We start from the raw sequence: 27750 nt of genomic DNA, 5'->3' as shown, positions 1-27750 counted from the left end.
AGTATGGTACAACACAGTTACAATCATAGCGAATGTGATTTGTGAAGTTGACTGTGATCATTTCAGTTCTGTTCACCGGGTGTTAAACAATTAGAGATATTCAAACAGGGAGTTGTGGGACATAGATAATAGAGATGACAGTTGGTAACATTCTTGCCTCTGAGTCATCAGTTGTGGATTCAAATTCCATTGTGGAGGTGGGCATGAGGGAGTGTTGCACTCCCAGCGATGCCGTCTTTTGGATTAAACTTTAAACTGAGGCCTGGTATGCCCTCTCAAGTTTTATCAAAAGATCCATGGTACTATTTTGCTAAAGAGCAGGCGAGTTCTTCCTGGTGTCCTGGCCAATATTTTTCTCTGACAACACCTAGAAGTGGGACCTTGCTGTCTGCAAATTGTATGCCATGTTTCTTGCATAACAATAGTGGCTATGATTCAAAAGTATTTCATTGGCTGTAAAGCTCTTTGGGATGTTTGTCTTTTTCACTCCACAGGATATGCTGAAACCTGGATCTCTTCTTATAGAAATATATGCCCTTTATTGCATCAAATACAAGCGTGTTGCACCATTGAAATGCAGTCTGAGTTTTCTCCTTCATTTTCAAATAAGGGTTCTCAGGGCTGCTTGTTCATACAGAATATTGATATGCTCTTTGCTGTTCTGGTGCATCTGCTATTACCACACAATGGAGGTAATTTTGATTTCGTGTGATAGTGAAAAAGAAGAAGAGGTAGTGGATTAGCAGCTCGTACTGAAGTCAACATAAATGAAAATTGGGAGTGATGTAAGCTACCGGTTTGCCCCAGTTACACGATTGCACAAAATCAACTTTACCTCCCCAGTGAGTTCTCAATGTCAGATGGATCATTGGACAGATTTACCAAGTACAACTTGGATCTTTCACCCAGGAAGAGAGATAAAAATCAGTTGACAAGTCACCCACTGGCCACTTCCACATAACCAACAGCAGGTTGCCTCTCTGCTGTCGCAGCAAAGTATTACATTTTGCCACAAGGCATGTAAAAGAAAAGAGATTATTTTTCACAAAAATGAATGTTAATTCCCTCATCCTCTCTTTAAAGTGTGGACTCCTTTCTGTGGTACAGCTCTTTGGGCATTTGGGCAAGGTACAACTCATTCTTTATATACAGACCTAAACAATGAATGTTGGCAGGGCTGTTCAACAATAAAGGCAACACACCTGCCCAGATCTTGTTCTTCCCAGTCCATTTGTTGGAAGTTATAGAGCCCCCACTGCCACCTTGGCTGATGGCTGCAAATTCGACATAGACTGAGAAGTGATCTGGAGCCTTCGGGTCCATTTGCTTTCACCAACCTTTTCCTACCCTGTGGTGATTATTCACTCTTGCCTTGCACCATTCATCATTCCTATTGCCAAAAAAGCAAGAGATAACAAGGTCTTGACTTCCTCCCAATATTATTCTGTAGTTAGCAGTTTGGAGTTGAGTTCCTTCCAACCTAATTCCCACTGACATTTGCTTGAGCTACATGGCCTTTGCTTTCTATGTGAGGGTACTAATTAAACAGTATTAGAATTATCCTGTACTCTTGTTCCACATTTAAAGAGTAAATACTTTTGCAATAAAGAAAGGATCTTGCAGCAACAATGTGTTCTGGATTACTTCACATTACTTCACATGTAAGAAACATCACATTTCTTAAACCTGCAGTGCTTATAAATTATTTATCATTTTGAAAAACATCAGTAGTACACCATCACTATTCCTTATTTATTCTAAAGGTGTGATTGATAATTGCACCTCTTGAATCACACTTTGATACTTAGAACTGCTAAAATGTTCATGTAATTTTTTATATACAGTTTAATATAAATTTCATATATTAAAAACACATTTAACTGTGAGGCCATCTGTGACTCTTGTTGGGAAGATAGGCAGAAGCTGAGTCAAAGCATCTGGCTAACTACTATGAGGCACGATGGAAACACACCTTAAGAGCCATATCTCTACATCTTTGCCCAGTTTTTCCAATTTAATTTTCCATTTTTGAACCTCACCAATCGGGTTTCGTTCCCTGCCACAGCAAAAATGACATCCTATGTGATTATCCTTCCTCATCCTTCTTAATCTGTCTGCAGCCTTGAGATGGTTGATCACACCATCTTCCTCTTCTCTGTTGTACAGGTTGCATGGGAATGCCCTCTCCTGGTTCCACTCTTAATTTATCTAGTCATAAACAGACAACCTCTCTGAATAGCTTCTCTTCCTGCTCCTGTTATCACTGAAGACCCCGAGGAATTTTACTTCATTTGCTTGTGAGATGTGTGTGTCGCTGGCAAGGCCAGCATTTATTGCCCATCCCTAACTGCCCTTGAGAAGATAGTGGTGAGCTGCCTTTTTGAAATGTTCCAATCTATCTGGTGTAAGTACACTCACTGTGCTGTTAGGAAGGGAGTTTTTAACCCAGCGTTAGTCAAGGAACAGCAATACAGTTCCAAGTCAGGGAGGTGTATGACTTGCAGGGTAATTTGCAGGTGGTGGTATTCCCATGCATCTGCTGCCGTTGTCCTTCTAGTTGGGAGAGGTTGCAGGTTTGGAAGGTGCTGTCGAAGGAGCCTTGGTGAGCTGCTGTTTGCATCTTCTGAATGGTACACACAGCTGCCATTGTGCTCTGATAGTGGACGGAGTGAATGTTTAAGATGATGGATGAGGTGCCAATTAAATGGACCGCTTTGTCCTGGATGGTGTCGGGTTTCTTGAGTGTTGTTGGAGCTGCACTCATCCAGGCAAGTGGCGAGTATTCCAATCCTATACAAAAACAGAATTACCTGGAAAAACTCAGCAGGTCTGGCAGGTAATTCTGTTTTTGTTTTGGATTTCCAGTATCCGCAGTTTTTTTGTTTTTATTCCAATCCTATCCTTGGCTCTCTCTTAGTTCTCATCTCGATGCTGCCACTCAGTGACATCATCCAAAAACACATCAGTTTTCACATGTACACAAATGATATCCAACTCTATATCCAGTTCTATCTCTCTCCATCCCTTCAGTACCAGTGTTGTCAGGCTGATTGTCCAACATCAAATAATGGGTGAGTAGAAATTTCTACAAATTAAGCATTGGGATGACCAAAGCCATTGTCTTCATTCCTGCTGCAAACTCCTACCTTAGCCACCAATTCCATTTCCCTCCCTGACCACAGTCTCAGACTGAACCAGACTTTCCACAACCTCATTTTTTTTGTTGGCCTTGAATTGAGCTTCCAATCCCATATCCATCACAGACCACTTACTTCCACCTATGTAATATTATGTGTCTTCACCCCGCCTCATTCCATTTGCTGCTGAAACTCTCATTGATGCTTTTGTTGCATCTAAGATTAACTCCCATCTTTGACCCTCCATGAACTTGAACTGATTCAAAATTCTGCCACCTGTTTCACCTATTACCCTTGTGCTTGCTGACCTAGATTGGAATCGGTCCTTCAATGCTACAAATTTAAAATTTTCATCCTTTTGTTGAAATCCCTCCATGGCCTTTTCCCTCCATAGCTCTGACGCCTCCCAAATCTCATAACTCTCCGTACATTTTTGAGTTCTTTAAATTCTACACTCTTGTGCATTCCTAACCTCCTTTGCCCCACCATTGGCCGCTGTACCTTCAGCTATCAAGGCCCTAAGCTCAGGAATTTTTCCCTAAAACAATTTTGTTTCTCCACCTCATTTCCCTCTTTTAAAATGCTCAATAAAACCTACCACTCTGGCCAGGCATTTGGTCCGAATTGCACCTGTCCTAATACCTTCTTTGGTTCGGTGTCAGTTTTTTTCTGATTAAATTTCTGTGAAGTCCCTCGGAGCAGTTTTTTATGTTAAAGGTGCAAGTTGTTGCAGCCTATTCAGAGGTGTGTAATCTCCTTAGCCCAGCTCTGACTGGAGAGAACTTGATATTGAAACCTGTGTTTTTCCACTCCACAGCTCTGAATATTGGTGTTCCTGTCTTCAGAAGAAAATAACAACTGAAGGTAACAGCGCTACATATATAGCACTCTCCTCATTAGGGGTATGGGATAAGAATGCTGTCACCAAGTGTTACTCCTCTTGACTGCCTTTATTGTATAAAGCTTGCTCAGAGCCTGGAAATAGAACAGACTCACTGACAATGTCTCTGTTCTACATCCATGATGAGCACAATAGCAAATGCCTTTCACTGCTTTTGCTTTAAGTTTTAGTGAAGGTATTTACTGTCTAATGTTAACCCTCCCCCCACCCCCTCCAGGATCTGGCTTTCCACTTGTGGTCAAGAGGTCACATGAAAGGCCTACTCTCAGGCTCCCACAAACCATGGGAAGGTGTTTGCCTAGTCAAATGCACTACTAACAATACTCACGAAATTCAACACCATCCAGGATAAAGCGGCCACTTGATCAACAGGCCATCCAGCAAATTAAACATTCATTTCCTCCACCACCATGGCTGCAGTGTGTACCATCTACAAGATGCACTGTCCCCAAAAAGTCTATGGAGAATGGGTCAATTGAAATTTTCAATACTGAGAGCGACGGATTTTTATCAGCTAAAGGTATCGAGATATGGATCAAAGGTGGATAAGTAGAGTTGGGAGATAGGCCAGTCATGTACAAATTGAATAACAGAACAAGCTTGAAGGGCTGAATGGCCTACTTTTGTTCCTATGTTCCCACATAAGGAAGGTCAAGAACTAAGTAGTGTTGGATAATGAACTTGTTTCTTATCATAATAGAAAAAGAAAATGCTTGAAATACTCAGCAGGTAAGGCAACATCTGTGGAGTGAGAAACAGAGTTAATGTGTCAGGCCAATGATCTTTTGTTAGAGCATATCTTATGGCCCTAATTTTCACAAAGCTGGAAGGGCTCCACGCCTTAGCCAATATGTCTCCAGAGCCATGATTCCAGAATCCAGAAGTCCTGCCCCTGAACCCAGCACCTACAATTTTCTCTGGGTGGGGGTAATGGACAGGTTGTAGTTTGCACATCCATCAGATGCAGATGTGTAGTGGCCTTCAAGCAGATGCAATATTCGTAACTGGGATGTCCAAAATTGGACTCGTGGACCTTAGACGTTTTTGGGAAAGGTCTAAAGCAGCCGGAGGTATTTGGACATATGAACATACAAAGTTGGAGTAGAAATAATGTAACACCTTTATTCAAAAAGGGAGGGAGACAAAAAACAGATAACTATAGGCCAGTTAGCTTAACATCTGTCATTGGGAAAATGTTGGAGTCTATTATAAAGCATGTGATAGCAGAGCATTTAGAAATGCATCATCTAATCAAGCAGAGTCATGAAGGGGAAATCATACCTGACAAATTTATTAGAATTCTTTGAGGAGGTAACAAGCAGGATAGATACACCAGTAGATGTAATATATTTGGATTTCCAAAAGGCGTTCAATAAGGTACCATACAGAAGGCTACTTAATAAGATAAGAGCCCATGGTGTTCGGGGTAGTATATTAGCATGGATAGAGGACTGGTTAACGAACAGAAGACAGACAGTTGGGATATGGGGGGGCATTTTCAGGATGGCAACCTGTAATTAATGGAATACCACAGGGATCAGTGCTGGGGCCACAATTATTTCCAACATATATTAATGACTTGGATGAGGGAAATGAATGTACTATCGCCAAGTTTGAGGATGACACGAAAATAAGTGGGAAGGCAAGTGCCGAGGATGACACAAAGAGTCTACAGAGGGATATAGACAGGTTAAGTGGCAAATAGAATATAATGTGGGAAAGTGTGAGGTTATGCACTTTGGCAGGAAGAATAGAGGAGCTGAATATTATTTAAATGAAGAAAGACTGAGGAAAGCTGCAGCACAGGGGGATTTGGGGGTCCTCGTTCATGAATCCCAAAAAGCTAGGTAATAGGTAAAGCAAATGGAATGTTGGCCTTTATTTCAAAGGGAATGGAGTATAAAAGAGGGAGAATTATAGTTCTGTTGAAGGGTCTTGAGGACTCAAAACGTCAACTCTTTTCTTCTCCGCCGATGCTGCCGGACCTGCTGAGTTTTTCCAAGTAATTCTGTTTTTGTTTTGGATTTCCAGCATCCGCAGTTTTTTTGTTTTTATATAAAAGAGGGAGGTCTTGCTAAAACTATACAAGACATTAGTTAGCCCACACCTAGAATACTGTGAACAGTTTTGGTCCCCTTATCTAAGGAAAGATATAGTGGCATTGGAAGCAGTCCAGAGAAGGTTTACTAGGTTGATCCCGGGGATAGAGGGATTTTCTTATGAGGAAAGGTTGAGTTAGTTGGGCCTGTACTCATTGGAGTTTGAAAGAATGAGAGGTGACCTTATTGGAACATATAAGACTCTTTGGGGGCTTGACAGGGTAGATGCTGAGAGGTTGTTTCCCCTTATGGGAGATTCTAGGACAGAGGGCATAATCTCAGAGTAAAGGAGTGCCCACTTAAATCAGAGATGAGGAGGAATTTCTTGTTTGAGGGTAGTCAATCTGTGGAATTCTTTACCGCAGAGGTAGACTGTTGAGAGTAGACATGAATGTGCGTAAAAAGTAGATAAGCTCAGTGGAACTTAACCTTTCAAGTCATTTAGATCCCCAATCCTTTAAAGTTTTGGGGGAAAACTTTATTTTACTTTATTTTAAATGTACTTGATTTTAAGTTCTTTATTTTAACTTGATTTAATGTATTGAATGGGTTTTTATGAATGGGAGTATCTAAAAAAAGTGAAGTCTACAATAGACACTTAGAAATTTATTTTATTTCATCTCACCATGGCTCCTGAGGTCTGCCCATGGTGGATACTGCATTGTTAGCATGGAGGGTGGAAGGGCAAAGGGTGGTGGGTGTGAGGTATATGGTTGGCATGATTTGGCATTAAGTTGACATGGGACCAATAAAGGGCCTTGTGAATATGGGGATTCATGGGTTTGCATCAATTGGTGATAAGTTGGCACAGGGGCTATATAGGTTTATGGGGGTGGGTAGAGAGGCATAGGTTGTTAAGGATGGTATGAGATGCAATAGGTGTAGGTAGAGGGGCATAGGTTGACTTGGAGGGTATGGGAGGCCATGAGGTGGGTAGAGGGGCATAGGCTGGCTTGGAGGATATGAAGGACCATGTTGGGGGTGTGAGGTGGCATGAGTCTGTGTGGGGTGAGAATTTTTTGTTTTCTTGTTTTTATTGTAACTGAGACAAGGTCCCAGAGCACCATGGCAGGCCTTTTATCCAGCCCATCTCGGCACCCGGAAGCCCCTGTAGCTGCCTCCATACTGTTTCTGGAGGCAGAAAGCCCAACTCCCTGCAACACTTGTTTCACCCCCACCCCCACCCTATCCAGGGCACCTACTCCTCCTGAGTTGCGTCTGCTGAGTCAGAAATTTTATCATTTCTGTGCTCCTGGCTCGGGAGTGAAAGTTCGGTCCTCTCGCTCTATGTAGGAATGTGCTAGTGCTCCAGTACACTCCAGTATGTGAACTGAAATGGAATTAAGCTTCACATGTATTTTCTTTCTTTGTGTGAGATAGGATTCTTAACACCCACAATCAGAGTGGAGGTTTTGTGATATTAAAAAAAATGCACAAAACAGTCAAGCAGATTATAAAATAACAGATTTCAAACTGTGAAAGCAAGAAATATCAGACAGTCTGAGGAGCTTTTATATTTTTTAATGCTTTCTTCTGGTGTTTAGTCATTAAATTTCTGAGAAGTAAATACTTACATAGCGAGTGGTAATGACCTGGAATTCGCTACCCAAGAGGGTGGTGAAACAGAGATGATTTCAAAATGAAATTGAATAGGCATTTGAAGGAAATAAACTTGCAGGGTTATGGGGACCAAGCAGGGGAGTGGGACTGACTGGATTGCTCTACAAAGAGCCGGCATGGACGCGAATGGCTGAATGGCCTCCTGTGCTGTAATGGTTCTATGATGAGAGCTCCTTGACTCTCAGGAAAGAAGCACTGAAGTGTCCCACTAAAATTGGTGCATGCATTGAAATGAATTGGCCAATTACTTTCCTTTGGTTGCAGTTTTAGTTTTCTTCAGTCAATTTTTTTTTTCTCCATTTATATGACTATTAACAGGCTGCTTCCTAAACTGGTCTTCAGAACTTTAAATATTCACATTCAGTTGAACAGAATATTTAATTTTATATGTTTTCTTCAGAAAAAAAATTCAAATAATTCCCACCCGTTTTAACTGAAAGATATTGCAAGGGGCTGTTTATTTTTTAAAACAGAGAAGTCTATTAAAATTAATGTTACTTTCTTTAAACAATTATTAAAAGAAACATCATTCTGAACCCTGTAAGAAGTATAAAATGTGATATTGGGTAGTTCTACCCTGGAGGTTTGCAGAGAACGAAACAGTCTGCGCTGCAGGGATTTCATTTAATTGTAGAACTGCCAGATTATACCCACAATGATTTTAGCCTTGCAGATTCACAGCAGCTCTCACAACTACTCTGTAGTACTTGCTCGCCATGCTAAATTTTATTTCTAGAGAAAGAAGCAAAGACTTGCATTTATATAGCGCCTTTCAAGACCTCAGGTCATTGCCAAGTATTTTACAGCCAATGAAATATTTTTGAAGTGTAGTCACTGTTGTAATGTGGAAGCCATTGAAATTATTTTGTGCACAACAAGGTCTGATAAACAACCATTGTACTGTGTACAGTATTAGTCACCTTATTTAAGGAAGGATGTAAATGTGTTGGAAGCAGTTCAGAGAAGGTTTACCAGACTAATATCTGGAATGGGTGGGTTGTCTTTATGAGGAAAGGTTGGGCAAACTAGGCTTGTATCCACTGGAAATTAGAAGAGTAAGAGGCGACTTGATTGAAACATACCAGATCCTGAGGGGACTTGACAGGATGAATGTGAAGAGGATATTTCCTCTTGTGGGAGAATCTAGAACTAAGGGTCAGGATTTAAAAATAAGGCATCGATCATTTAAAATGGAGATGAGGTGAATTTTTTTCTTTCAGAAGGTCGTGATTCTTTGGAACTCTTCCCGAAAAGGTGGTGGAAGCAGAGTCTTTGAATATTTTTAAGGCAGAGGTGGATTGATTCTTGGTAAGCAAGGGAGTGATTGGTTATCGGGGGTAGGTGGAATGCGGATTTGAGGTTACTATCAGATCAGCCATGGTCTAATTAAATAGCGGAGCAGGCCCAAGGGGCTGAATGGCCAACTTCTACCCCTTGTTCATATGTTCCTTGTTGTTCCTATGTGATAAACTGTTTTTAGTCATGATGCTTGAGGGACAAAAAAAAATGGTACCAGTACATTTGCCATCTTACTTATCCGTATGTGACTCCAGTCCCAAACCAACGTGCCTGACTTGTAACTGCCTTCTGAAGTGACTTGCAAGACACTCAGTTGGATCAAATTGTTACATCAGGAGAACGAGGGATAGTCAATAAATTCCTGCCTTACTAATGATGCCCATAATTCAATAATGAATTGAATTAATAAAATTCAAGGATTTCTGATCAGGTTTTTGCTGCTGACAATTACTTGGGGAAAGAAGAGAGTGTCAAGAATTAGAATGGCATTGATAGGCCGGACAGTTACACATTCAAGGCTTGATAACACATGTTCATGTTTTAAAGTTTTCTCGAAGATGCAATTGCTTGTAGTTAATGAAGGGGTTCAAGTGATGAGCAGTAACTCTGTAAGAGAAGCCACCAGCCAAATCCTTTCAAATGTTATCAGTTCTTGGGATACCACAAATTTTGGTTGCTTCCTGCGTCATTTGGGTGAAGGCCACAATGACTGGGGGTTCCTCCTGTCTTAGAGGAACACAGGAACAGGAGGAGGCCATTCAACCCCCTCATTTAGATACATTTATCCACCTTGATTCCATATTCCTGATTCTCTTTCTCCCTTAGTTATACACTATCATTTCCTGCAAAAGAGAGTTATGAGGGGCTACTGAGATCGGTGGAAGTGATGAACTGCAACCCTATGGAAATGACAATGCCCCTAATTCCTCCTGTCAGGGAAGTATTACACTCTTGTGTGTTTGTAGAGCAGTTTACAGATCTGCCTCATCAGGAAGTCATAGATGAAAAAATTGGCAGAATAATTTCAGTGTTAGAGAGGGAGGATTAAGGGAATGGTGACTGAGATTAACAGGATTGTTGGCACAGAGTAGTTTGTTTTCAGTGTTCAGGGCAGGGACTGAGCAATCCAGCTGAAATGTGTGCAGTTATTTTGTGTCTTGCATTTCTCACTGTAAAGGCTGCCATTGCCTCCCCTGCCCCGAGCTTTGGCCTCACCCTTGGCCAGCTGTTCCTTGTTGAAGGAGGCTTCGTTCTGTTCATCTGTCTCTTCCAGCTGCAGCTGTGGAAGACAGAGAATCCCACAATTATTCTAAAACTCTCTCCAGTGTATAGCCCGTGGACTTATTAAAAAAGAAAAAGACTTGCACTTATACAGCACCTCTCACAACCTTGGGACAACCCAAAGTGCTTTACCTCAATCAAGTACTTTTGAAAGGCAATAACTATTTAATGTAGGAAACATGGCAGCCAATTTGCAAGCTCCTACAAACAGCAATATGATAATGGGCGGAATCGTCCCAGATTTGCACTACACGTGACTCCAGATCCACAGCAATGTAATTGACTCTTAAATGCCCTCTGAAATGGCCCTAGCAAGCCACTCAGTTGTAACAAACCACTACAAAGTCACAAAAAAGGAATGAAACTGGATGGACTACCCAGCGTTGACCTAGGCACCGGAAATGACAACGGCAATCTCAGCCCTGTTGACCCTGCAGAGTCCTCCTTACTAACATCTGGGGGCTAGTGCCAAAATTGGGAGAGCTGTCTCATGGACTAATCAAGCAACAGCGTGACATAGTCATCCTCATGGAATCATACCTTACAGATAATGTCCCAGACACCATCATCACCATCCCTGGGTGTGTTCTGTCCCACTGGCAGGACAGACCCAGCAGAGGTGGCAGCACAGTGGTATACTGTCAGGAGGGAGTTGCCCTGGGAGTCCTCAATGTTGACTCCAGATCCCATGAAGTCTCATGGCATCAGGTCAAACGTGGACAAGGAAACCTCCTGCTGATTACCATGTACTACCCTCCCTTAGCTGATGAATCAGTGCTCCTCCATGTTGAACACCACTTGGAAGAAGCATTGAGGGTGGCAAGGGCACAGAATGTACTCTAGGTTGGGGACTTCAAAGTCCATCACCGAGTGTGGTTCGGTAGCACCACTACTGACTGAGCTGGCCGAGTCCTAAATTACATAGCTGCTAGACTGGGTCTGTGGCAGGTGGTGAGGGAACCAACAAGAGGGAAGAACATACTTGACCTCATCCTCATCAACCTGCCTGTCACAGATGCATCTGTCCATGACAGTATCGGTAGGAGTGACCACTGCACAGTCATTGTGGAGATGAAGTCCCGCCTTCACATTGAGGATACCCTCCATCATGTTGTGTGGCACTACCACCATGCTAAATGGGATAGATTTCGAACAGATATAGCAACTCAAGACTGGGCATCCCTGAGGTGCTGTGGGCCTTCAGCAGCAGCAGAATTGTACTCGAACACAATCTGTAGCCTCATGGCCTGGCATATCCCCCACTCTCCCATTACCATCAAGCCAGGGGATCAACCCTGGTTCAATAAAGAGTGCAGGAGGGCATGCCAGGAGCAGCACCAGGCATACCTAAAAATGAGGTGTCAACATGGTGAAGCTATAACACAGGACTACTTGCATGTCAAACAGCATAAGCAGCAAGTGATAGACAGAGCTAAGTGATCCCACAACCAATGGGTCAGATCTAAGCTCTGCAGTCCTGCCACATCCAGTCGTGAATGGTTGTGAACAATTAAACAACTCCTTGGAGGAGGAGGCTCTACAAATAGCCCCATCCTCATTGATGGAGGAGCCCCATACATCAGTGCAAAATATAAGGCTGAAGCATTTGCTACAATCTTCAGCCAGAAGTGCCGAATGGATGGTCCATCTCGGCCTCCTCCAGAGGTCCCCAGCATCATAGATGCCAATCTTCAACCAATTTGATTCACTACACGTGATACCAAGAAACGGCTTAATGCACTGGATACTGCAAAGGCCATGGGCCCTGACAATATTCCGGCAATAGAACTGAAGACTTGTGCTTCAGAATTTGGCGCACCCCTAGCCAAGCTGTTCCAGTACATCTACAACACTGGCATCTACCTGGCTATGTGGAAAATTGCCCAGGTATGTCCTGTACACAAAAAGGACAAATCCAACCCGCTCCATCAGTCTACTTTCGATCGTCAGTAAAGTAATGGAAGGGGTCATCAACAATGCCACCAAGCAGCACTTGCTTAGCAACAACCTAGTCACTGATGCCCAGTTTGGGTTCTGCCAGGGCCACTCAGCTCCTGACCTCATTACAGCCTTGGTTCAAACATGAACAAAAGAGCTGAACTCCTGAGGTGAGGTGAGATGAGAGTGACTGCCCTTGACATCAAGACAGCATTTGACTGAGTGTGGCATCAAGGAGCCCTAGCAAAACTGGAGTCAATGGAAATCAGGGGTTAAGTCTCCACTGGTTGGAGTCATAGCTAGCACAAAGGAAGATGATTGTGGTTGTTGGAGGTCAGTCATCTCAGCTCCAGGACAGCACCTCAAGAGTTCCTCAGGGTAGTGAATTAGCCCAACCATCTTCAGCTGCTTCATCAATGACCTTCCTTCCATGACAAGGTCAGAAGTGAGGATGTTCGCTGGTGATTGCACAATGTTCAGCACTATTCGCTACTCCTCAGATACTGAAGCAGTCCATGTCCAAATGCAGCAAGACCTGGACAATATCCAGGCTTGGGCTGATCAGTGCCAAGTAACATTCGCACCACACAAGTGTCAAGCATGACCAACTCCAACAAGAGAGAATCCAACCATCGCCCCTCGATATTCAATGGCATTACCATTACTGAATCCCCCCACTATCAACATCCTGGGGATTACCATTGACCAGAAACTGAATTGGACTAGCCATATAAATACTGTGGCTAAAAGAGCAGGCCAGAGGCTAGGAATTGTGCGACGAGTAACTTGCCTCCTGACTCCCCAAAGCCTGTCCACCAGTTACAAGGCACAAGTCAGGAGTGTGATGGAATACTCCCCACTTGCCTGGATCAGTGCAGCTCCCACAACACTCAATAAGCTTGACACCATCCAGGACAAAGCAGTCCTCTTGATTGGCACCACATCCACAAATATTCACTCCCTCCACCACTGACGCACAGTAGCAGCAGTGTGTACCATCTACAAGATGCACTGCAGGAATTCACAAGGCTCCTTCGACAGCACCTTCCAAACCCACAACTGCTACCATCTAGAAGGACAAGGGCAGCAGATAGATGGGAACACCACCACTTGGGAGTTCTCCTCCAAGTCTCTCCCCATCCTGATTTGGAAATCTATCGCCGTTCCTTCACTGTAGCTGGGTCAAAATCCTGGAACTCCATTCCTAACAGCACTGTGGGTGTACGTACACCACATGGACTGCAGTGGTTCAAGAAGGCAGCTCACCACCATCTTCTAGGGATGGGTACTAAATGCTGGCCCAGCCAGCTAAGTCCACATCCCATGAATGAATAAAACTTTAGCTGCAGGAGGTCCACCAGAGTCACCAATCTAGCGTGGGAGGCAGTGGCAGCAGCCAACAGAGCACAGAGGAAGTCAGCCATCCAGTGCAGGAAGAGGATGAATGCTCTCATGCATTCCGCCAGGTTAAGTCAACCTCATCACTCTCAACTCTCACACTCACAAACCCATCACACATCCACAGGTATCTCACACCTAAAGGGACAACACCATTAACTCTCACACACAGCCTCACATCTCCATCAGGCTCATATCCTCTCGAGCTCATGTCCTCATCACATCGATTGCTCCACTCACCATACAAACATTCCACACAGTGACATGCGTCCTGCTCACACTCTCTATTTCTCATCCAGGAGAAGCTGGTTCACAACAGGAGGGACAGGGCCCAGTCCAGGGGTGTAGTGGCCGACATTACATCCCTCACTCACTTTGAGGAGCATGCCGTTGCGCTGACTAGTAAAGACATGGACCGCGCCTGCGATGACAGTGTGGTCGGCAGCGAACACAGGATCCACTCCCAGATCATTCCTCTCTCAGTGCAACTGTAAGTGCTCTCTCTCCTGTTTTTGACTCTGCTGCCATGCACTAATTGTCTCTACTTTGGTTCACAGGGATCTCTACCATGCGACTGACGCCCTCAGCCAGCCAGTCCCTCAGCTTCATACAGGACCTCACCTCCAGCCAAGAGGACACCACCTCCATTGAAGGGCTGGAAATAAGCAGCATGGAAGACCCATCACAGAGCTTACCCACAACCTCCACTAGTGCAGAGACACACATCTCGGTGGGACTTAAAGATCCAGAAAGGCTGGGGTTCACAATCTGGTGGTCACTGCATGGACACGTGTCCGCAGCAGGACGAGGCAGGTTCAGCCAAGCTCCCCGACACTCGGAGGACTTCTGGGGCAGAGCCATCTGTGAGGTCCAAGTCAGATGATGAGCCTCTGGAATGGACCTTCCAACTTATCGTTGGACAGTCAGTAGAAGACCGGGGAACATCATGCAGAGCTGTTAGAAGCCCTCATCAGAGTGCCACACCAGTCGGAGGAGTGCATCCGCCTGTTCTCTGATGAAGTGGTGCCCACATGTGCACATGTGGAGGTCTCCATGGGGAGGATGGCAGACACCATGGAAACCCACCAGATTTCTGGTCCAGCAGAGCGTGAAGATGTGTGTAGACCTGCACTCTTATCGCGGGAGCCATGGGTGAGCTCCTGCAGTGGCAACGCAAGAAGGAAACGAGGCACCTCAACATCCCTCCAGGTGCTCCTTCCCTCAAGGAGTCAAGCCGGGGACCTCAGGCAACCAAAGGGAGGAGGAGCAGCAGCTGGACACCCCTGAGTCATCCACTCGGGAATCTCACAGGCTGTCCTCTCCCTCCGAGTCCACTTTGCCTGTGAGCCCCTCAACCTCATCCTCTGGTGCAGCAGAGGGAGCAGCTGGCCCACAGGAGGGCAGCCAAAGCAAGCCGGGGCCCCCAGGACCTCGGCTTTCCAGAGACGCACGCCAAAGTCATCATAGGCAACAGGGCCAACATTGCACAGGGTGTCTCCACCCCTGCTGCGGATGTCAGGGCAGAACCTAGAAGAAGTGGTAGGCCTAGAAAAGTTAATACATTCTGATCACAACTGGTTGCATGGGTGAACACATGTTGTCACTTTATAATCTGAAAATATATTCACTTTCACTGAATAATGTGTAATGTTGTCCTTCAGCGTTATTTACAGACTTCACAAGTCTTTCCCCGCATCTCCCAGTTCAGCGGCACGCAGCCAGACCACAAGTAATTCTGGAGGAAGTGTGTGTGTGGCAGGGCCTTTCGGAGCCTCATGCAAGCACTCTCCAACGCATGCAGAGCCTTGATCCATCACACTCATCTTACTGTCCCGAGTATTTTCAATGCTGCCTGCTGGGGTTCGCTTTCAGTTGTCCATCTGAGCTGACCAGCATCTCTACCCACCCACTGACCGCACTCCCATGTAGCACCTGTGCCCATCCAACATTAAGCTCCGCTCACTTTTGATTTGAAAAACATGGTCCCCCTTCCTTTCCACTCCTCCAAGTCACCCATGCCCCTTCCCCCATCACAGTTAACCCCCTGGCATCACATTCGACCTCCCTACCATTATCCTACAGCCTGAACCATTGTCATTCCAAGAAATTCAGGTCAACATGCACGTTCCTTACCTGCCTAAAAACCCCAGCCGCATCCACATTGACCTCCTCCTTCCCTCTCCCAGGATCTATATTTGCCTCCATGTCACCACCCTACCAGCTCCCTCTGCTCCCTCTCATTCTCACCATTTCCTCCTGCCACACACACCCTGAGTTTGCCCTCCAGGAGGCAGTCATTGACCCCTCCCTTGCATGTTCACCTGGACATTTCACCCACCCTTACTCCTTCCTCCACCCTTACTCCTTCCTCCATCCTTACTTCATCCTCCATCCTTACTCCCTCCTCCTCCGTACACCATCCCCCATCCGAACCCCCTCCCTTACATCTTCCTTCTCCCTTACACTTACCTCCTCAGTTGCAGCATTCTCCTCCATTACACCCTCCTCCCCCCATACTCCCTCCTCCCCCCAGACACCCTTCGTGACCCTCCTAATCTCACCACCCGCCGACACCTTCATTCCCCCCCTTCCAACCTCACCCCCTTGACACCTTCATTCCCCTTACCGTCCACTCCCCCCACCACAGGTACAACTTCATCTCCCTTGCACACGTAGACCTACCTCTCCCATCCCACCCATCCTTGCCGATCATCTGTACCAGCCTATGGCGAAGTAAGTGAAGTTCTGAAGTAGCTCCAAAGCATCAACAGAGACTGGAACATGATGTTAGCCCATGGTGAAGCCTTGAAGGTCCAAAGCCTCAGTGAAGTCGAAGCTACTGCATGGAGATCTCTCACCTTCTGAGAGCTGCTTTGCAGCGGAGCCATGTGCATGAGGATCCACCCAGCATGCAATGCACGTGTTCCTCCAGGCTCTGGTAGCGATAGGCCTCCAGCATCATCATCACCTCGGATGTCCACGATCTGACCAAGGCCCTAAAGATGAATCCCGACTTCTATCGAGATGTGTTCTGGGCCGGTGTGCTTTCCCGCCGGCGTAACAGTAAATCGAGTGTGGGGGAAGATTCCGGTTGGGCCTTATTTTGCATCCCATTAGCGGATGCACGCCAGCCTCTAGTGGGATTCTTGATGGTGGATGCCATCGCATGATCCCGCTGTGATTTCATGCTGGGGTGAAACCAATTTCTGCCCCTTCTGCCAAACTTTCCCCCCAGCCCACCACAGTGTCTACTGCTAACGGGAGCGGACGATTCTGGCCAATGGCTAGGTAATCTGGTTTTAGTGATGTTGGTTAAGGAATAAATATTGGCCAAGAAACTGGAGAGAACTTCCCTGATTCAAAATAGTAGCATGGCATCTTTTATATTCACCTGAGAGGTTCGAGAAGACTTTGGTTTAATATCTGCTTCAGAAGGTGGCATTCCTAACAGTACTGCATGGGAGTGCCAGCCTAGATTTTGTGCAAAATCCCTGGACTGAAACTTTGAACCCACAACCTTCTGACTCCAAGGCATGAATGCTACCCACTGAGCTGAGCTATCAAGGAACCTAAAATTTTGCTTTCAGGTGATCCCCCTTGAGGCAACATGACCCTTGTTATGCTGGAGTTGACTGGGCTTTGTGAGATGATGTAAGGGTGTCAAGTGTCAAGTTAGCTTTCCCAACCTATGAAATTATTTTTGATCTCATCCTCAGATAGAAATATGCAATGGGGTTGGTGTGACACTCATAAGAAAAATGTGCATTTTTGTAACGCCTTTAATGTAGAAAAATATCTCTCAGGCATTTTACAGCGCTGTACAGGCTAAAGAACAAAAGTTCATTGCTTGCAGTAGCCAAGATAATACTATATTACCAGAATAAACATCTTGGCTGTTGTAATCTGTTAATATCATTTGAATGCGAGCACTTGAAAAATCCAGACTTTGTATCTTGGTACTGAAGTTAGAAAATTCAGATACTCTACTGTGTTGGAATTTCACCCCTTGCCCCAACCCTCACCCCCGTCACCACCATGCAACAAGATCTGAAGTCTGTAGTGCAAAGGTGCCACCTTATGCCAGTAGTTGTGGAAGTTGACCAATGCCCTGAATGTTTTTTGTGCCCAGGATTCCTGCCAGGCTGTTACGGGGTACATTGCTTGCATTTTGCACAGCAGTCCTTAAGAACATAAAGCAGGAGACAAATGCACTCTTTTCCAGAATATCACTCTCCCAACTGATGAGCCAAAAAGAGAGATCCTTGGGTTTCACAGCGGACATTGTGGTGGACGATTATTCAAAGTCTCTTAAAATATTTTGTGGAAGGGGGTCAAGCAAAGGGATATTCAACTTGAAGATTTTACTTCAAACAGCTGCATATTGCTATTCCTTTCTTTCAGGATTAATGTCTGTAATGTTGTAAATAGGAAATGGGAGTCATTATTATGGAACAGTGAATTGCATGAGATCCTATCATTGCGTTAGATAATTCCAAAATTAAATTCAGTTCATAGGATGGACCCCATCATGATTACTCTGGTGGAGATCCAAGGAAGAATGGGATTCAAGACATCCCTATTTGCTACTAATGTCCTAAAAATAGTACTTTTCAAGACACTACGTATTGGTGCCTAAACAACCTCCTGTTGGACTAACTTCCCATGGATTTACCCTGGTTTGCAACCATTCTTTGGATTGGGAAACTTTGATGAAGGATCAAGGATGAAGAAGATTGGAGAGGCAATGATTAAATCACACCAATATTCAGTTTTAGAATACCTGTAAATTGTTGGAGAAGGAGGTATTTTGCAGGTAAATATTTGCAATACATTGTCAAGGTTGGTACTATCTTTTCCTACACCAAGGACCAAAATTTCTCAATCACTGACTAAGGTCTTATATGGCAAACAAAGAGTTAAATATGTTAGGTGCCCACTCCTCCCCCCCAACAAGAGTTGGCAATGTACACAAACAGAGCAACGGGAGTAAACAACTTTCAGGGTGGTCCATAGGCAGGAACGGTGGGGTAGACCACATCAGATGCAGAGTGACGAATAGAATGGTCCCAATTTGAGGGCTGAGATTCCAATGAGTGTGAAGCAAGGTTGAGAGTATTCCCAGAGCCAGATGATACTCACATGGGTGGTCACATGGTGACTCAGGAGGGTCCCCTCTACACATATCTGCAATTTTGAGTCACTGTGTCTCATATTGTTAAGACGGTATCTGTCAACTCTGGCATTGTAGATTACTGATGACCAGCTACATTTTAATTTCAAACAAACATTTTCCTTTTGTGTTTCATTTGGAAAATTAGAATAATAATTCAATTTTAAAAAACGCTTCATTTGATTGAGCTGAAAAGATACTCTTGACCAGCTGTAATTTAAAATCAGGAGCATTCTACTGTTCATCTCTGAAAGAGTCTCGTGACACCATCAAACTACTGGATGAATCATAAACTGAAAGCTTCTTGCTTCGAGTTGTTTTTGGTATTTTCTAATCTCTCCCGACAGCAAATGTTTTTTCGAATCTGTTTTTTCTCTTTGATTGCATATGATGGCTCCAACTTATATCTATAACAGGTGGCACTCTTACAGCTCAACCCAGCTTCACAATTACCTCATGAAGCCTCATAGTAGCACTGCCAAAGTCCTTGACATAAACAATGATGTCATCTGGATCAACTAAGCCTGTTTCTTGATAGGTCTAGCAACTGTTGATTTACAAGTGCTTAAGGCCACTAGTGACCTTGTGCTTGAGTGACAACTATAAACAGGTAAAGGTCACTCTGCATCATGGAAGCACCTTATGCTGCTTGAAATTCCCTCTTGCCACTATCCACTAAAAAAACCTAATGCTGTAAACCAGCTGGGACAAGTGTTTGGATAATCTCCAATCCCTGCGGACATTTGCATCAGCAGTGGAGGCCCAGTAGCTGCTGATTGTTCAGTAAGCTGCCACTGTCTGCTGTCCATTCCAGAGACTTGAGCACAAAATCTAGACTGACCCTCCTGGGCAGTATTGAGGGGGCACTGCTGTCTTTCAGAAGAGACAAGGCTCCTGTCTGCCACCTCAGGTGGATGTAAAAGATCCCATAGCACAATTCTGAAAAAGGGCAGAAAATTCCCCCTGTGTCCCTGGCCAATATTTATCCCTCCATGAACAGATTACTAAAAACAGATTTTCTGATCAATATCACATTGCATTTGTGAGGCCTTGCTGTGTGTATTTCCCAAAGTTCAACAGAGACTACATTTCAAAAGAAGCACTTTGGAACTTCCTGAGGTTATGAAATGCACCACATGAATGCAAGTTCGGCTTTCCTTTTATTGAACATTTCTCTTTGCTTTCTCTTGTTTCAGAGATCATGATTTGAACTGTTATTCCTAGAATTTTATACGATAATAGGGGTAGAAATTAGTCTCAGGCCATGCCACAAAATGGACTATCAGATCAGCCACCTATAATACAGTTCCTGTCTCCGCAATGTTCATCTATTTTCTTGGTGTGGGCTGAGGGATAAATGTTGGCCATGACATGGGGAGAACTCCCCTGCTTTACATAAAATAGTATTAAACATCCCTTTACACTATTTGAACAAGCAGGTGACTAACCTCATTCCCCCACTACCCTTCCACCCTCCCCCAACCCCCATCACCCTCCCCACCCACTTCCATCGTCCCCCCCATCCCTTTTTATATCTCATACAGAACACAGCACCTACAATAATAGAGCGTTATGTTGAAATGCCAGCCCAGATATGTGCTCAAGTCTCTCGAGTGGGCCTTGAACCCGCAACTTTTTTGACTCAAGCTGTAATTTGAACTCCTATCAACGTCACCTGGTAGCTATCAAGCTATTGATTGCTACACTGCAGCAAGCACTAAAGCCCAACACTTGTCTCCTCTGTCAAGGACACTGATTCACGAGTGAACTGAATGGTGATGTAGACAATTGCAGTTGCAGTTTATTACTTGTCATTACCACATACTTGAAGATAATCTCTGGATCATCAGAAAACTTGCTCCCTGCAGAAATTTCTCCTGTGTATTGAAAAGATTACAGGCAATGATACAAATTTTGGAAATGTTGTGAATTGTGAGGAGGATAGTGATTGACTTCAAGAGGACATAGACAGGCTGGTGGAATGGGCGGGCATGAAATTTAATGCAGAGAAGCGTGAAGTGATACATTTTGGTAAAAAGAGTTAGGAGAGGCAATACAAAACGAAGAGTACGATTTTAAAGTTGATGCAGAGAGACCGAGGAGTATATGTGCACAAATCTTTGAAGATGGCAAGGCAGGTTGAGAAAATGGTTAAAAAGGTTGTCAGGATCTTGGCTTTATAAATAGAGGCATAGAGTACAAAAGCAAGAAAGTTTGGATGAGCCTTTATAAATCACTGGTTTGGCCTCAACTAGAGTATTGTGTCCACACTTTAGGAAGAATAGGAAGACAATAGAGAGGATGCAGAAAAAAAATTATGAGAAGCGTTCCAGGGATGACGCACTTCAGTTTACATGGATAACTGGGCTGTTCTCCTTAGAGAAAAGAAGATTTGATAGAAGTGTTCAAAATCATCAGGGTTCTAGACAGAGTAGATAGATAGGGAGAAACTTTTCCTGTTGGGGGAAGGTCCAGAACCAGAGGACACTAATTTAAGGTGCATGGCAAAAGAATGAACAGTCTTACAAGTAAAGTCGAGAGTTTAGGATCTGGAATGCACTGCATGAAATACTGGTGGAGGCCGATTCAGTTGTGGTTTTTATTATTTTCAAAGCTATCGAAAAAGGCAGGGCATGGGGTGTGTGGTTGGTGTTGGGGGTTGAGGGAAATGAGCTGAGTTGTTCTTGCACGGAGGCTGCATGGACAAGATGAGCTAAATGACCTCCTTCTATGCAGTAACCATTCTATGATTTTATATGGCTTGGTGTATACCATTTTATAATGCTTCTGTAAAGCAACTTGGCATATTTTATTACGCTAATGGCACGACATAAATACAAATTGTTGCTGTAAAATCACATCAGCTTGTCAACTAAGTTTCTCAAGTCAGCACTCTAAACTAACTGCTAAATAAAGTCCTTTAGTTCCATCTGTTAGATCTAGACAAATCTTGAATGAAGGTTTACAATCCATCCATGGTATCATTTGTAACAGATGGTTAATTTAAGGGTTGATTGTTTCGGACTCCAGCAACTGCTTTGATACATGACTAGTGTTTCTAATCTATTACTGCTTTTAACCAAAGTACCGGCTAAGGAACTGAAGTTAAAACCCAAAATAAGATCCAGCCAGCCCACAGTGCTGTTAGGGAGAGAGTTCCAGGATTTTGACCCAACGACAGTGAAGGAACAGTGATATATTTCTACGTCAGGACGGTGAGTGGCTTGGAAGGGAACTTCCAGGTGATGGTGTTCCCATGTGCCTGCTGCCCTTGTCCTTCTAGATGGTAGTGGTCGTGGGTTTGGAAGGTGCTGTCTCAGAAACCTTGGTGAGTTCCTGCAGGTGCATCTTGTAAATGGTACATGCTACTGCCACTGTGCATTGACAGTGGAGGGAGTGAATGTTTGCAGAAGGGGTGTCAATCAAGCGGGCTGCTTTGTCCTGGATGATGTCAAGCATTTCAAGTGTTGTTGGAGCTGCATTCATCCAGGCAAGTGGGGAGTATTCCATCACGCTCCTGACTTGTGCCTTGCAGATGGTGGACAGGCTTTGGGGAATCAGGAGGTGAGTTACTAGCTGCAGGATTCTTAGCCTCTGACCTGCTCTTGTAGCCACAGTATTTATATGGCATGTCTAGTTCAATTTCTGGTCAATGGTAACCCGCAGAATGTTTATATTGGGGGATTCTGCCATGGTAATGCCATTGAACATCAAGGGGAGATTGTTAGATTCTTTCTTATTGGAGATAGTTATTGCCTGGCACTTGTGTGGCGTGAATGTTACTTGCCACTTGTCAGCCCAAGCCTGGATATTGTCCAGGTCTTGCTGCATTTGGACATGGACTGCTTCAGTACAAATCTCCCTCCGATTGTACAGATTGCATTTCGCTTTACTTCTGTTCCTCCTGTTTTTTTCCAGCATAATTCACCTGATTTTCTCTGTGCATTGATTTCTAGTTCAACATTTCATATAACCCTGGTAAATTACTGTGGTGTTTCACATAATGAACTTTACAGCTGATGAACTTCAATTTGCTTTATATGCAAGATGGCCACAGACACATCAGAAACGTGCTCCATCTCGTAGCCAGAGCCTGCAACAGTTAATGTGGACTAGGAAGTGTTGACATAGCAATTTGCATTGGTAACCATTGATAGAAAACTATGACCAAAAATTGTGACAACAGGAAATATGGTTTGTGGATATGAAGGGGGCATTTACATGCAAGTCTTAATAATGTATAGATAAAGTAGTAATAGCTGTATTTTTCACAGCAGTAGTTACTTTTCTTTGAGAATTTTCAACACATGTTCTTGTATACAAAAACTGCTAATCATTGGCAATCCCTTCCCCCCGCAACACTTTTCTATCAAATTTAAAACAGATGTGATCTAAAATATAATAAATCCCAACCTATGTTTTTATTAAGGTAAATGGTGCAATACTCAATGATCGCTTGCAAATCCCAAGCAAATTTGGCCTGCTGTATGTATCCTTAGAGCCAACAAAGACTCTTATCCCATAATCCCAAAAGAGAAAGGACAATGCCCTATCTATTATACAAGGTAATCACATATTAACATATTTGTGGGCTAGCTAGCAGTTTGTTTTTAAATAATATTTTACATTAGAACCATAGAACCTACAGCACAGGAAAAGATAATTCAGCCATCATCCCTATGTCAGTTTTTTGAAAGAGCTGTCCAATTAGTCCCATTCCCCTGCTCTTTCTCCATTCCTCTTTAATTTTCTGTCTTTCAAATAATCATCCAAGTGACTTTGAAAGCTAGAACTAAATCTGCTTCTGCCATACCCTTTCCGGCAGTACAGATCACAATAACTTGCTGCATTGAAAAAAATTCTTCTCATCTCAACTCTGGCCCTTTTGCCAATTACTTTAAATTTGTGTCCTCTGGTTGCTGACCTTCCTGCCAATGGAAACAGTTTGTCATTATTTACTTCATGCACTTCAGATTTAAGCCACTGCACAGAATTTGTAGAAGTCATGTCTGGTGACTGAAAAGCTATACATTGTGCAGAGAAGCAGACAGAAATTGCTGGAGGGAGCGAATCTTAAGTAAACACAGTTTATTCAAATGACTATGTTCAGCCAGCCAAGTGGATTTATAGAACAAATAATGGAAGACCAATCTTAAATTCTCTGACGCCCAAATAAATGAGAGGTATTGAACTTTCTTTCATTGATGCCTAACAGAAATTGCTGACTACAGGTGTGCCCACAGCGACACCATTTTAGCCATCTGCACTAATTTTGGTACAAAACCTCTTATATACACCCACACAATACAGGTAAATACATTTCACATGTGGCTAGTTACTTAGGAAACATCTGCCGCCTATCAGTTACCAAGGAAGTAAAGCACCCACAATGAGCAAAAGGACTCACCCATTCTTGCTCTTAGTCTGAGCCTTTTACCACCAGCACACTAAAGGGTTAAAATTAACACACACACGCCATGCGAATGAGTGTTGAGATCATGTGGCAAAAGATGATATCTGTTTCTCACTTTTCCTTTACAAATCAGAAAGGCAATTAGGCCACATCTGGATTTCCAATTAACCACATATGGGTTCTGTATTGGACCATGGTGCTTTATGTAAATTAAAATTCTTTAAACATTTATCTTATTCCCATAATTTTGGTTATTTTCTTTCATATTTTATTCTCCTGTGCCATGCAATATTGCCCAGTCAAAATTAAGTGGCCTGACAAGCACCTTCTGACAGCTCAGTCAAGATCAGTAACCAGCAATGCGGTGAGACTGGATATGGAATTTTGTTCTGTTGTGAAAATTCATTCATAAAAAGTGCTTTGCCATTCTTCTAACTTGCTGACAATTCCCAATTCCCATTACAATTACCTCTTCCTCCACCAATTTCATTAGCTTTCTATCCCTCAGCATATATTTTTTATTTGTTACTGGGATGCGAGCATTGCTGGCAAGTCCAGTATTTGGCTGGAATTTTCCGGTCCTGGCCCCGCCCACAGCCAGGATTTTCTTGTGCTGCTGAAAGTTGATGGATCTTTGGCTGGCTCTCCAAATTTCCGTTCCCGCCTCCGACAAGTCCTGCTCTTTGCAGGAATGGAAAATTCCTCTTGGCCTTAGTATACGAGTTTGTGGAGCTGTTGACAGTTGAGTGACAGGAAACTCAAGTTAAAAATGTATAAGATTACCTTAGAGTAAATCTTTTAAAGATTAAGAATTTTTCTTGCAGAACACTGGTACCATTTGCAGAAGATTAAACTTTGAAGAGATTAAAGCAAATTACTGCGGATCTGGAAATCTGAAACAAAAACAAAAATTGCTGGAAAAATTCAACAGGTCTGACAGCATCTGTGGAGAGAAAGACAGAGTTAACATTTCGAGTCCGTATGACTCTTCACCAGAACGGGACATCGGGAACAGGAGTTCTGATGCAGAGTCATGCGGACTCAAAACGTTAACTCTGTCTTTCTACAGACGCTGTCAGACCTACTGAGTTTTTCCAGCAATTTTTGTTTTTGTAAACTTTGAGGAGATTTGATTGAGGCCTTTCAAATAATTAGGTCATGTTCATGTAGATCATGTATTGGAGGTAAATAAGTTAGGGAGGACAATAAGTATTAAAATTTGTTCAGAATTATTTCTTTTCATAGCAAGCTGTCAATCTTTGGAACAAGTTAGCCAGCCACAGATTAGTGAATTAATTGCAAACATTCAAAAGGGAGCTGTGAAGGTAACTTGAGTGTGGCCAACGTAACTACATATAGAAGATAGGTAGCTATTGGGCGATGTATCTCACAGAATTTGCAGCATGGCAACCATGGCCAGCTCAATGGTAGCACTTCCGAACCCAGTTGTGCTGCTGTGTCTGGTGAGTGGTATCTCAGCTTAAATTGCAGCACCGGCAGAAGCTACCTAACACCTCAACGGCTGCATTGGAAGCTCAGAGTGTCCTGAAGCCTGAGATTGCTGCCATTATGATTGTGAATCCCAATGCTCAAAGGGACAAGCAGGCTCTCACAGCAGTCCAGCAATTAATCCTGCAGAAGTTTATTAGGAATGCCCTGAAGGAATGGCAGTGGCTCCCTGGTGCGCAAACCTGCAGGTCTCTCTCTCAGGATGACAGCATTCATCCTCCCACCATTGCCACTCCACCAGTGCCCTTGAGGTTGCCTCTCAGCCAGCTAGCCCAGACTATTGCCATCCATTCCATTGTGGTGCAATCTGAAGCTGGATCCTCAAGGCCAAGAGCATCCTGTAAGATCATTTGCAATTCCACCCAATGAAAGTCAGCAGCTTTCCACCAGTGATGCTGCAGCCACTGGAGAAGTAGAATGCATAGCAGCGGTAGACCAGGCACATCTCATGTGGTTAGGTGGCAGTGAGAGTCATGAGTCAGGTGTACAGAGAGTATCCCTTGTCCCCAAGCAGCCAGCCTCCAGCCTGTTATGGCAGCCCAAAGACTGTGGGTATAGCTGACAGCTTCAGGATAAAGGTGTCATGGCTGCTTCCAGGATGACAGGCATTCACCAGCATGGTGTACTGGCATGGTTGCACACCAGCTGAGGGAATAGCAGTCCCTGCAATTCTGGTACCTCTTCCCATTTACATGTAGGGCTTGCAAAGCCATGTGTGTGCAGCCAATGGCTTCTTGCACCATTGGGAATCCCACTACTCTGGAAAACCATGTGGCTGCTCATCTTGTTTCTCTCTGGTAAGAGATGATGAAATCTCCCCTCCTGCCGTACAGAGTCTCTGCCAGTTCCCTGCTGCTCCAGAGAATGGCGAACTGGAAAATGTTGGCTATTTTACCTGGTCCTGCTTCCTTAGAAGCTGAGGGCAATGGTGACCTTGACGGCCACTGCAGCACCATCTCTCCCCTGCTCTGAGGCTCCAAATCCTATTGAAGTTGGTGGTACATTTCAGCGGTCACCTCCTTGCTCACACATGCCTCACACATTGCTCCTGGCTGAAATGGAGGGAGGAGAGTTGCTCCCTGAAATCCCTTGGTGGAAAACTCTCCTCTTTCTTCATCTGTGCACAGCTTCCCCTCTCTACACCCTGTGCTCAATTTCCCTGTCTAAGAGAGCGCAGACACGATGGGACAAGTGGCTTCTTTCTGTGCCATAAACTTTCTATGATACAATTAAAGTCCCCAAACTTCAGCAAGCTTTCTGTACTCAAGGCAAAAAAACTCTTTTGTCCACCTTGTCAGGATGCAGGAACACTCCCTTCAAGATCTAACAAGCCACCAAAACTCCTCCAAGAACACACCAGGGAATGTCCACAAAACCAGCAAGGGCAAAAGTAAGTCAAAAGCACCTCACCTGCATTTGGATGGCTAGCCCTTTTAAGTTAGGAGCAGGAGGAAAGGGGATGGGAGTTCGCTCATGCAGCTAGGACATGCCTTTAACTGGGCCAACAAGGTCCACAGTTCAGAGGCTGCTTGACATCACAATCTACCCACTGTTAAATCTTCCAGTACACGCGACATGCCTGTGCCAGTGCCCTACCAGCATGGCATGCTGTGTGGGCAGCATTGGAAGTGGTGAAAAGCGTTTCACCTATCATTTGAAGCCCAATTTTTCAGCCCTTGTATTTTATACATATTTGCCATCTGTTTGTAAACGTAGACCCATGATCAAAAAAAAGCTGTTAACTTCAGATATTGTCTTTTTCTCCTGTAGGGCTTCTGAAAAATCATTGAAATATTGCAATTGCCTGACTCAAATATCCATCCTTATAACAAATGTTACAGAAATTCATAACAGTTAAAATGTTGGAAAATATTCTTGAAGGGAAAGGACAAATTCACTTTTCTTGTTCAGAAACCTAGGTGAGAGGTCATGATTCATATTGTTGGATCAAGGTTGAAAAGTAGGAAAAACATGAGATACATCAA

At 43.9% G+C, this 27750-nt stretch overlaps 1 long non-coding RNA gene across 1 annotated transcript in view; it reads left to right on the top strand.

The window, feature by feature from the left end:
• LOC121275777 overlaps positions 1–27750 on the top strand; it is a 128624-nt gene that overhangs the window by 13602 nt on the left and 87272 nt on the right. Inside the window, exon 2 of the long non-coding RNA XR_005942562.1 lies at positions 3955–4001. This is a non-coding gene — a long non-coding RNA (uncharacterized LOC121275777). The remainder of the gene's footprint in view (positions 1–3954; positions 4002–27750) is intronic.

Source organism: Carcharodon carcharias, chromosome 3 (genome assembly GCF_017639515.1).
Source record: "Carcharodon carcharias isolate sCarCar2 chromosome 3, sCarCar2.pri, whole genome shotgun sequence".
Taxonomy (NCBI): Eukaryota; Metazoa; Chordata; class Chondrichthyes; order Lamniformes; family Lamnidae; genus Carcharodon; species Carcharodon carcharias.
This window is presented reverse-complemented; position numbering and strand designations above follow the sequence as displayed.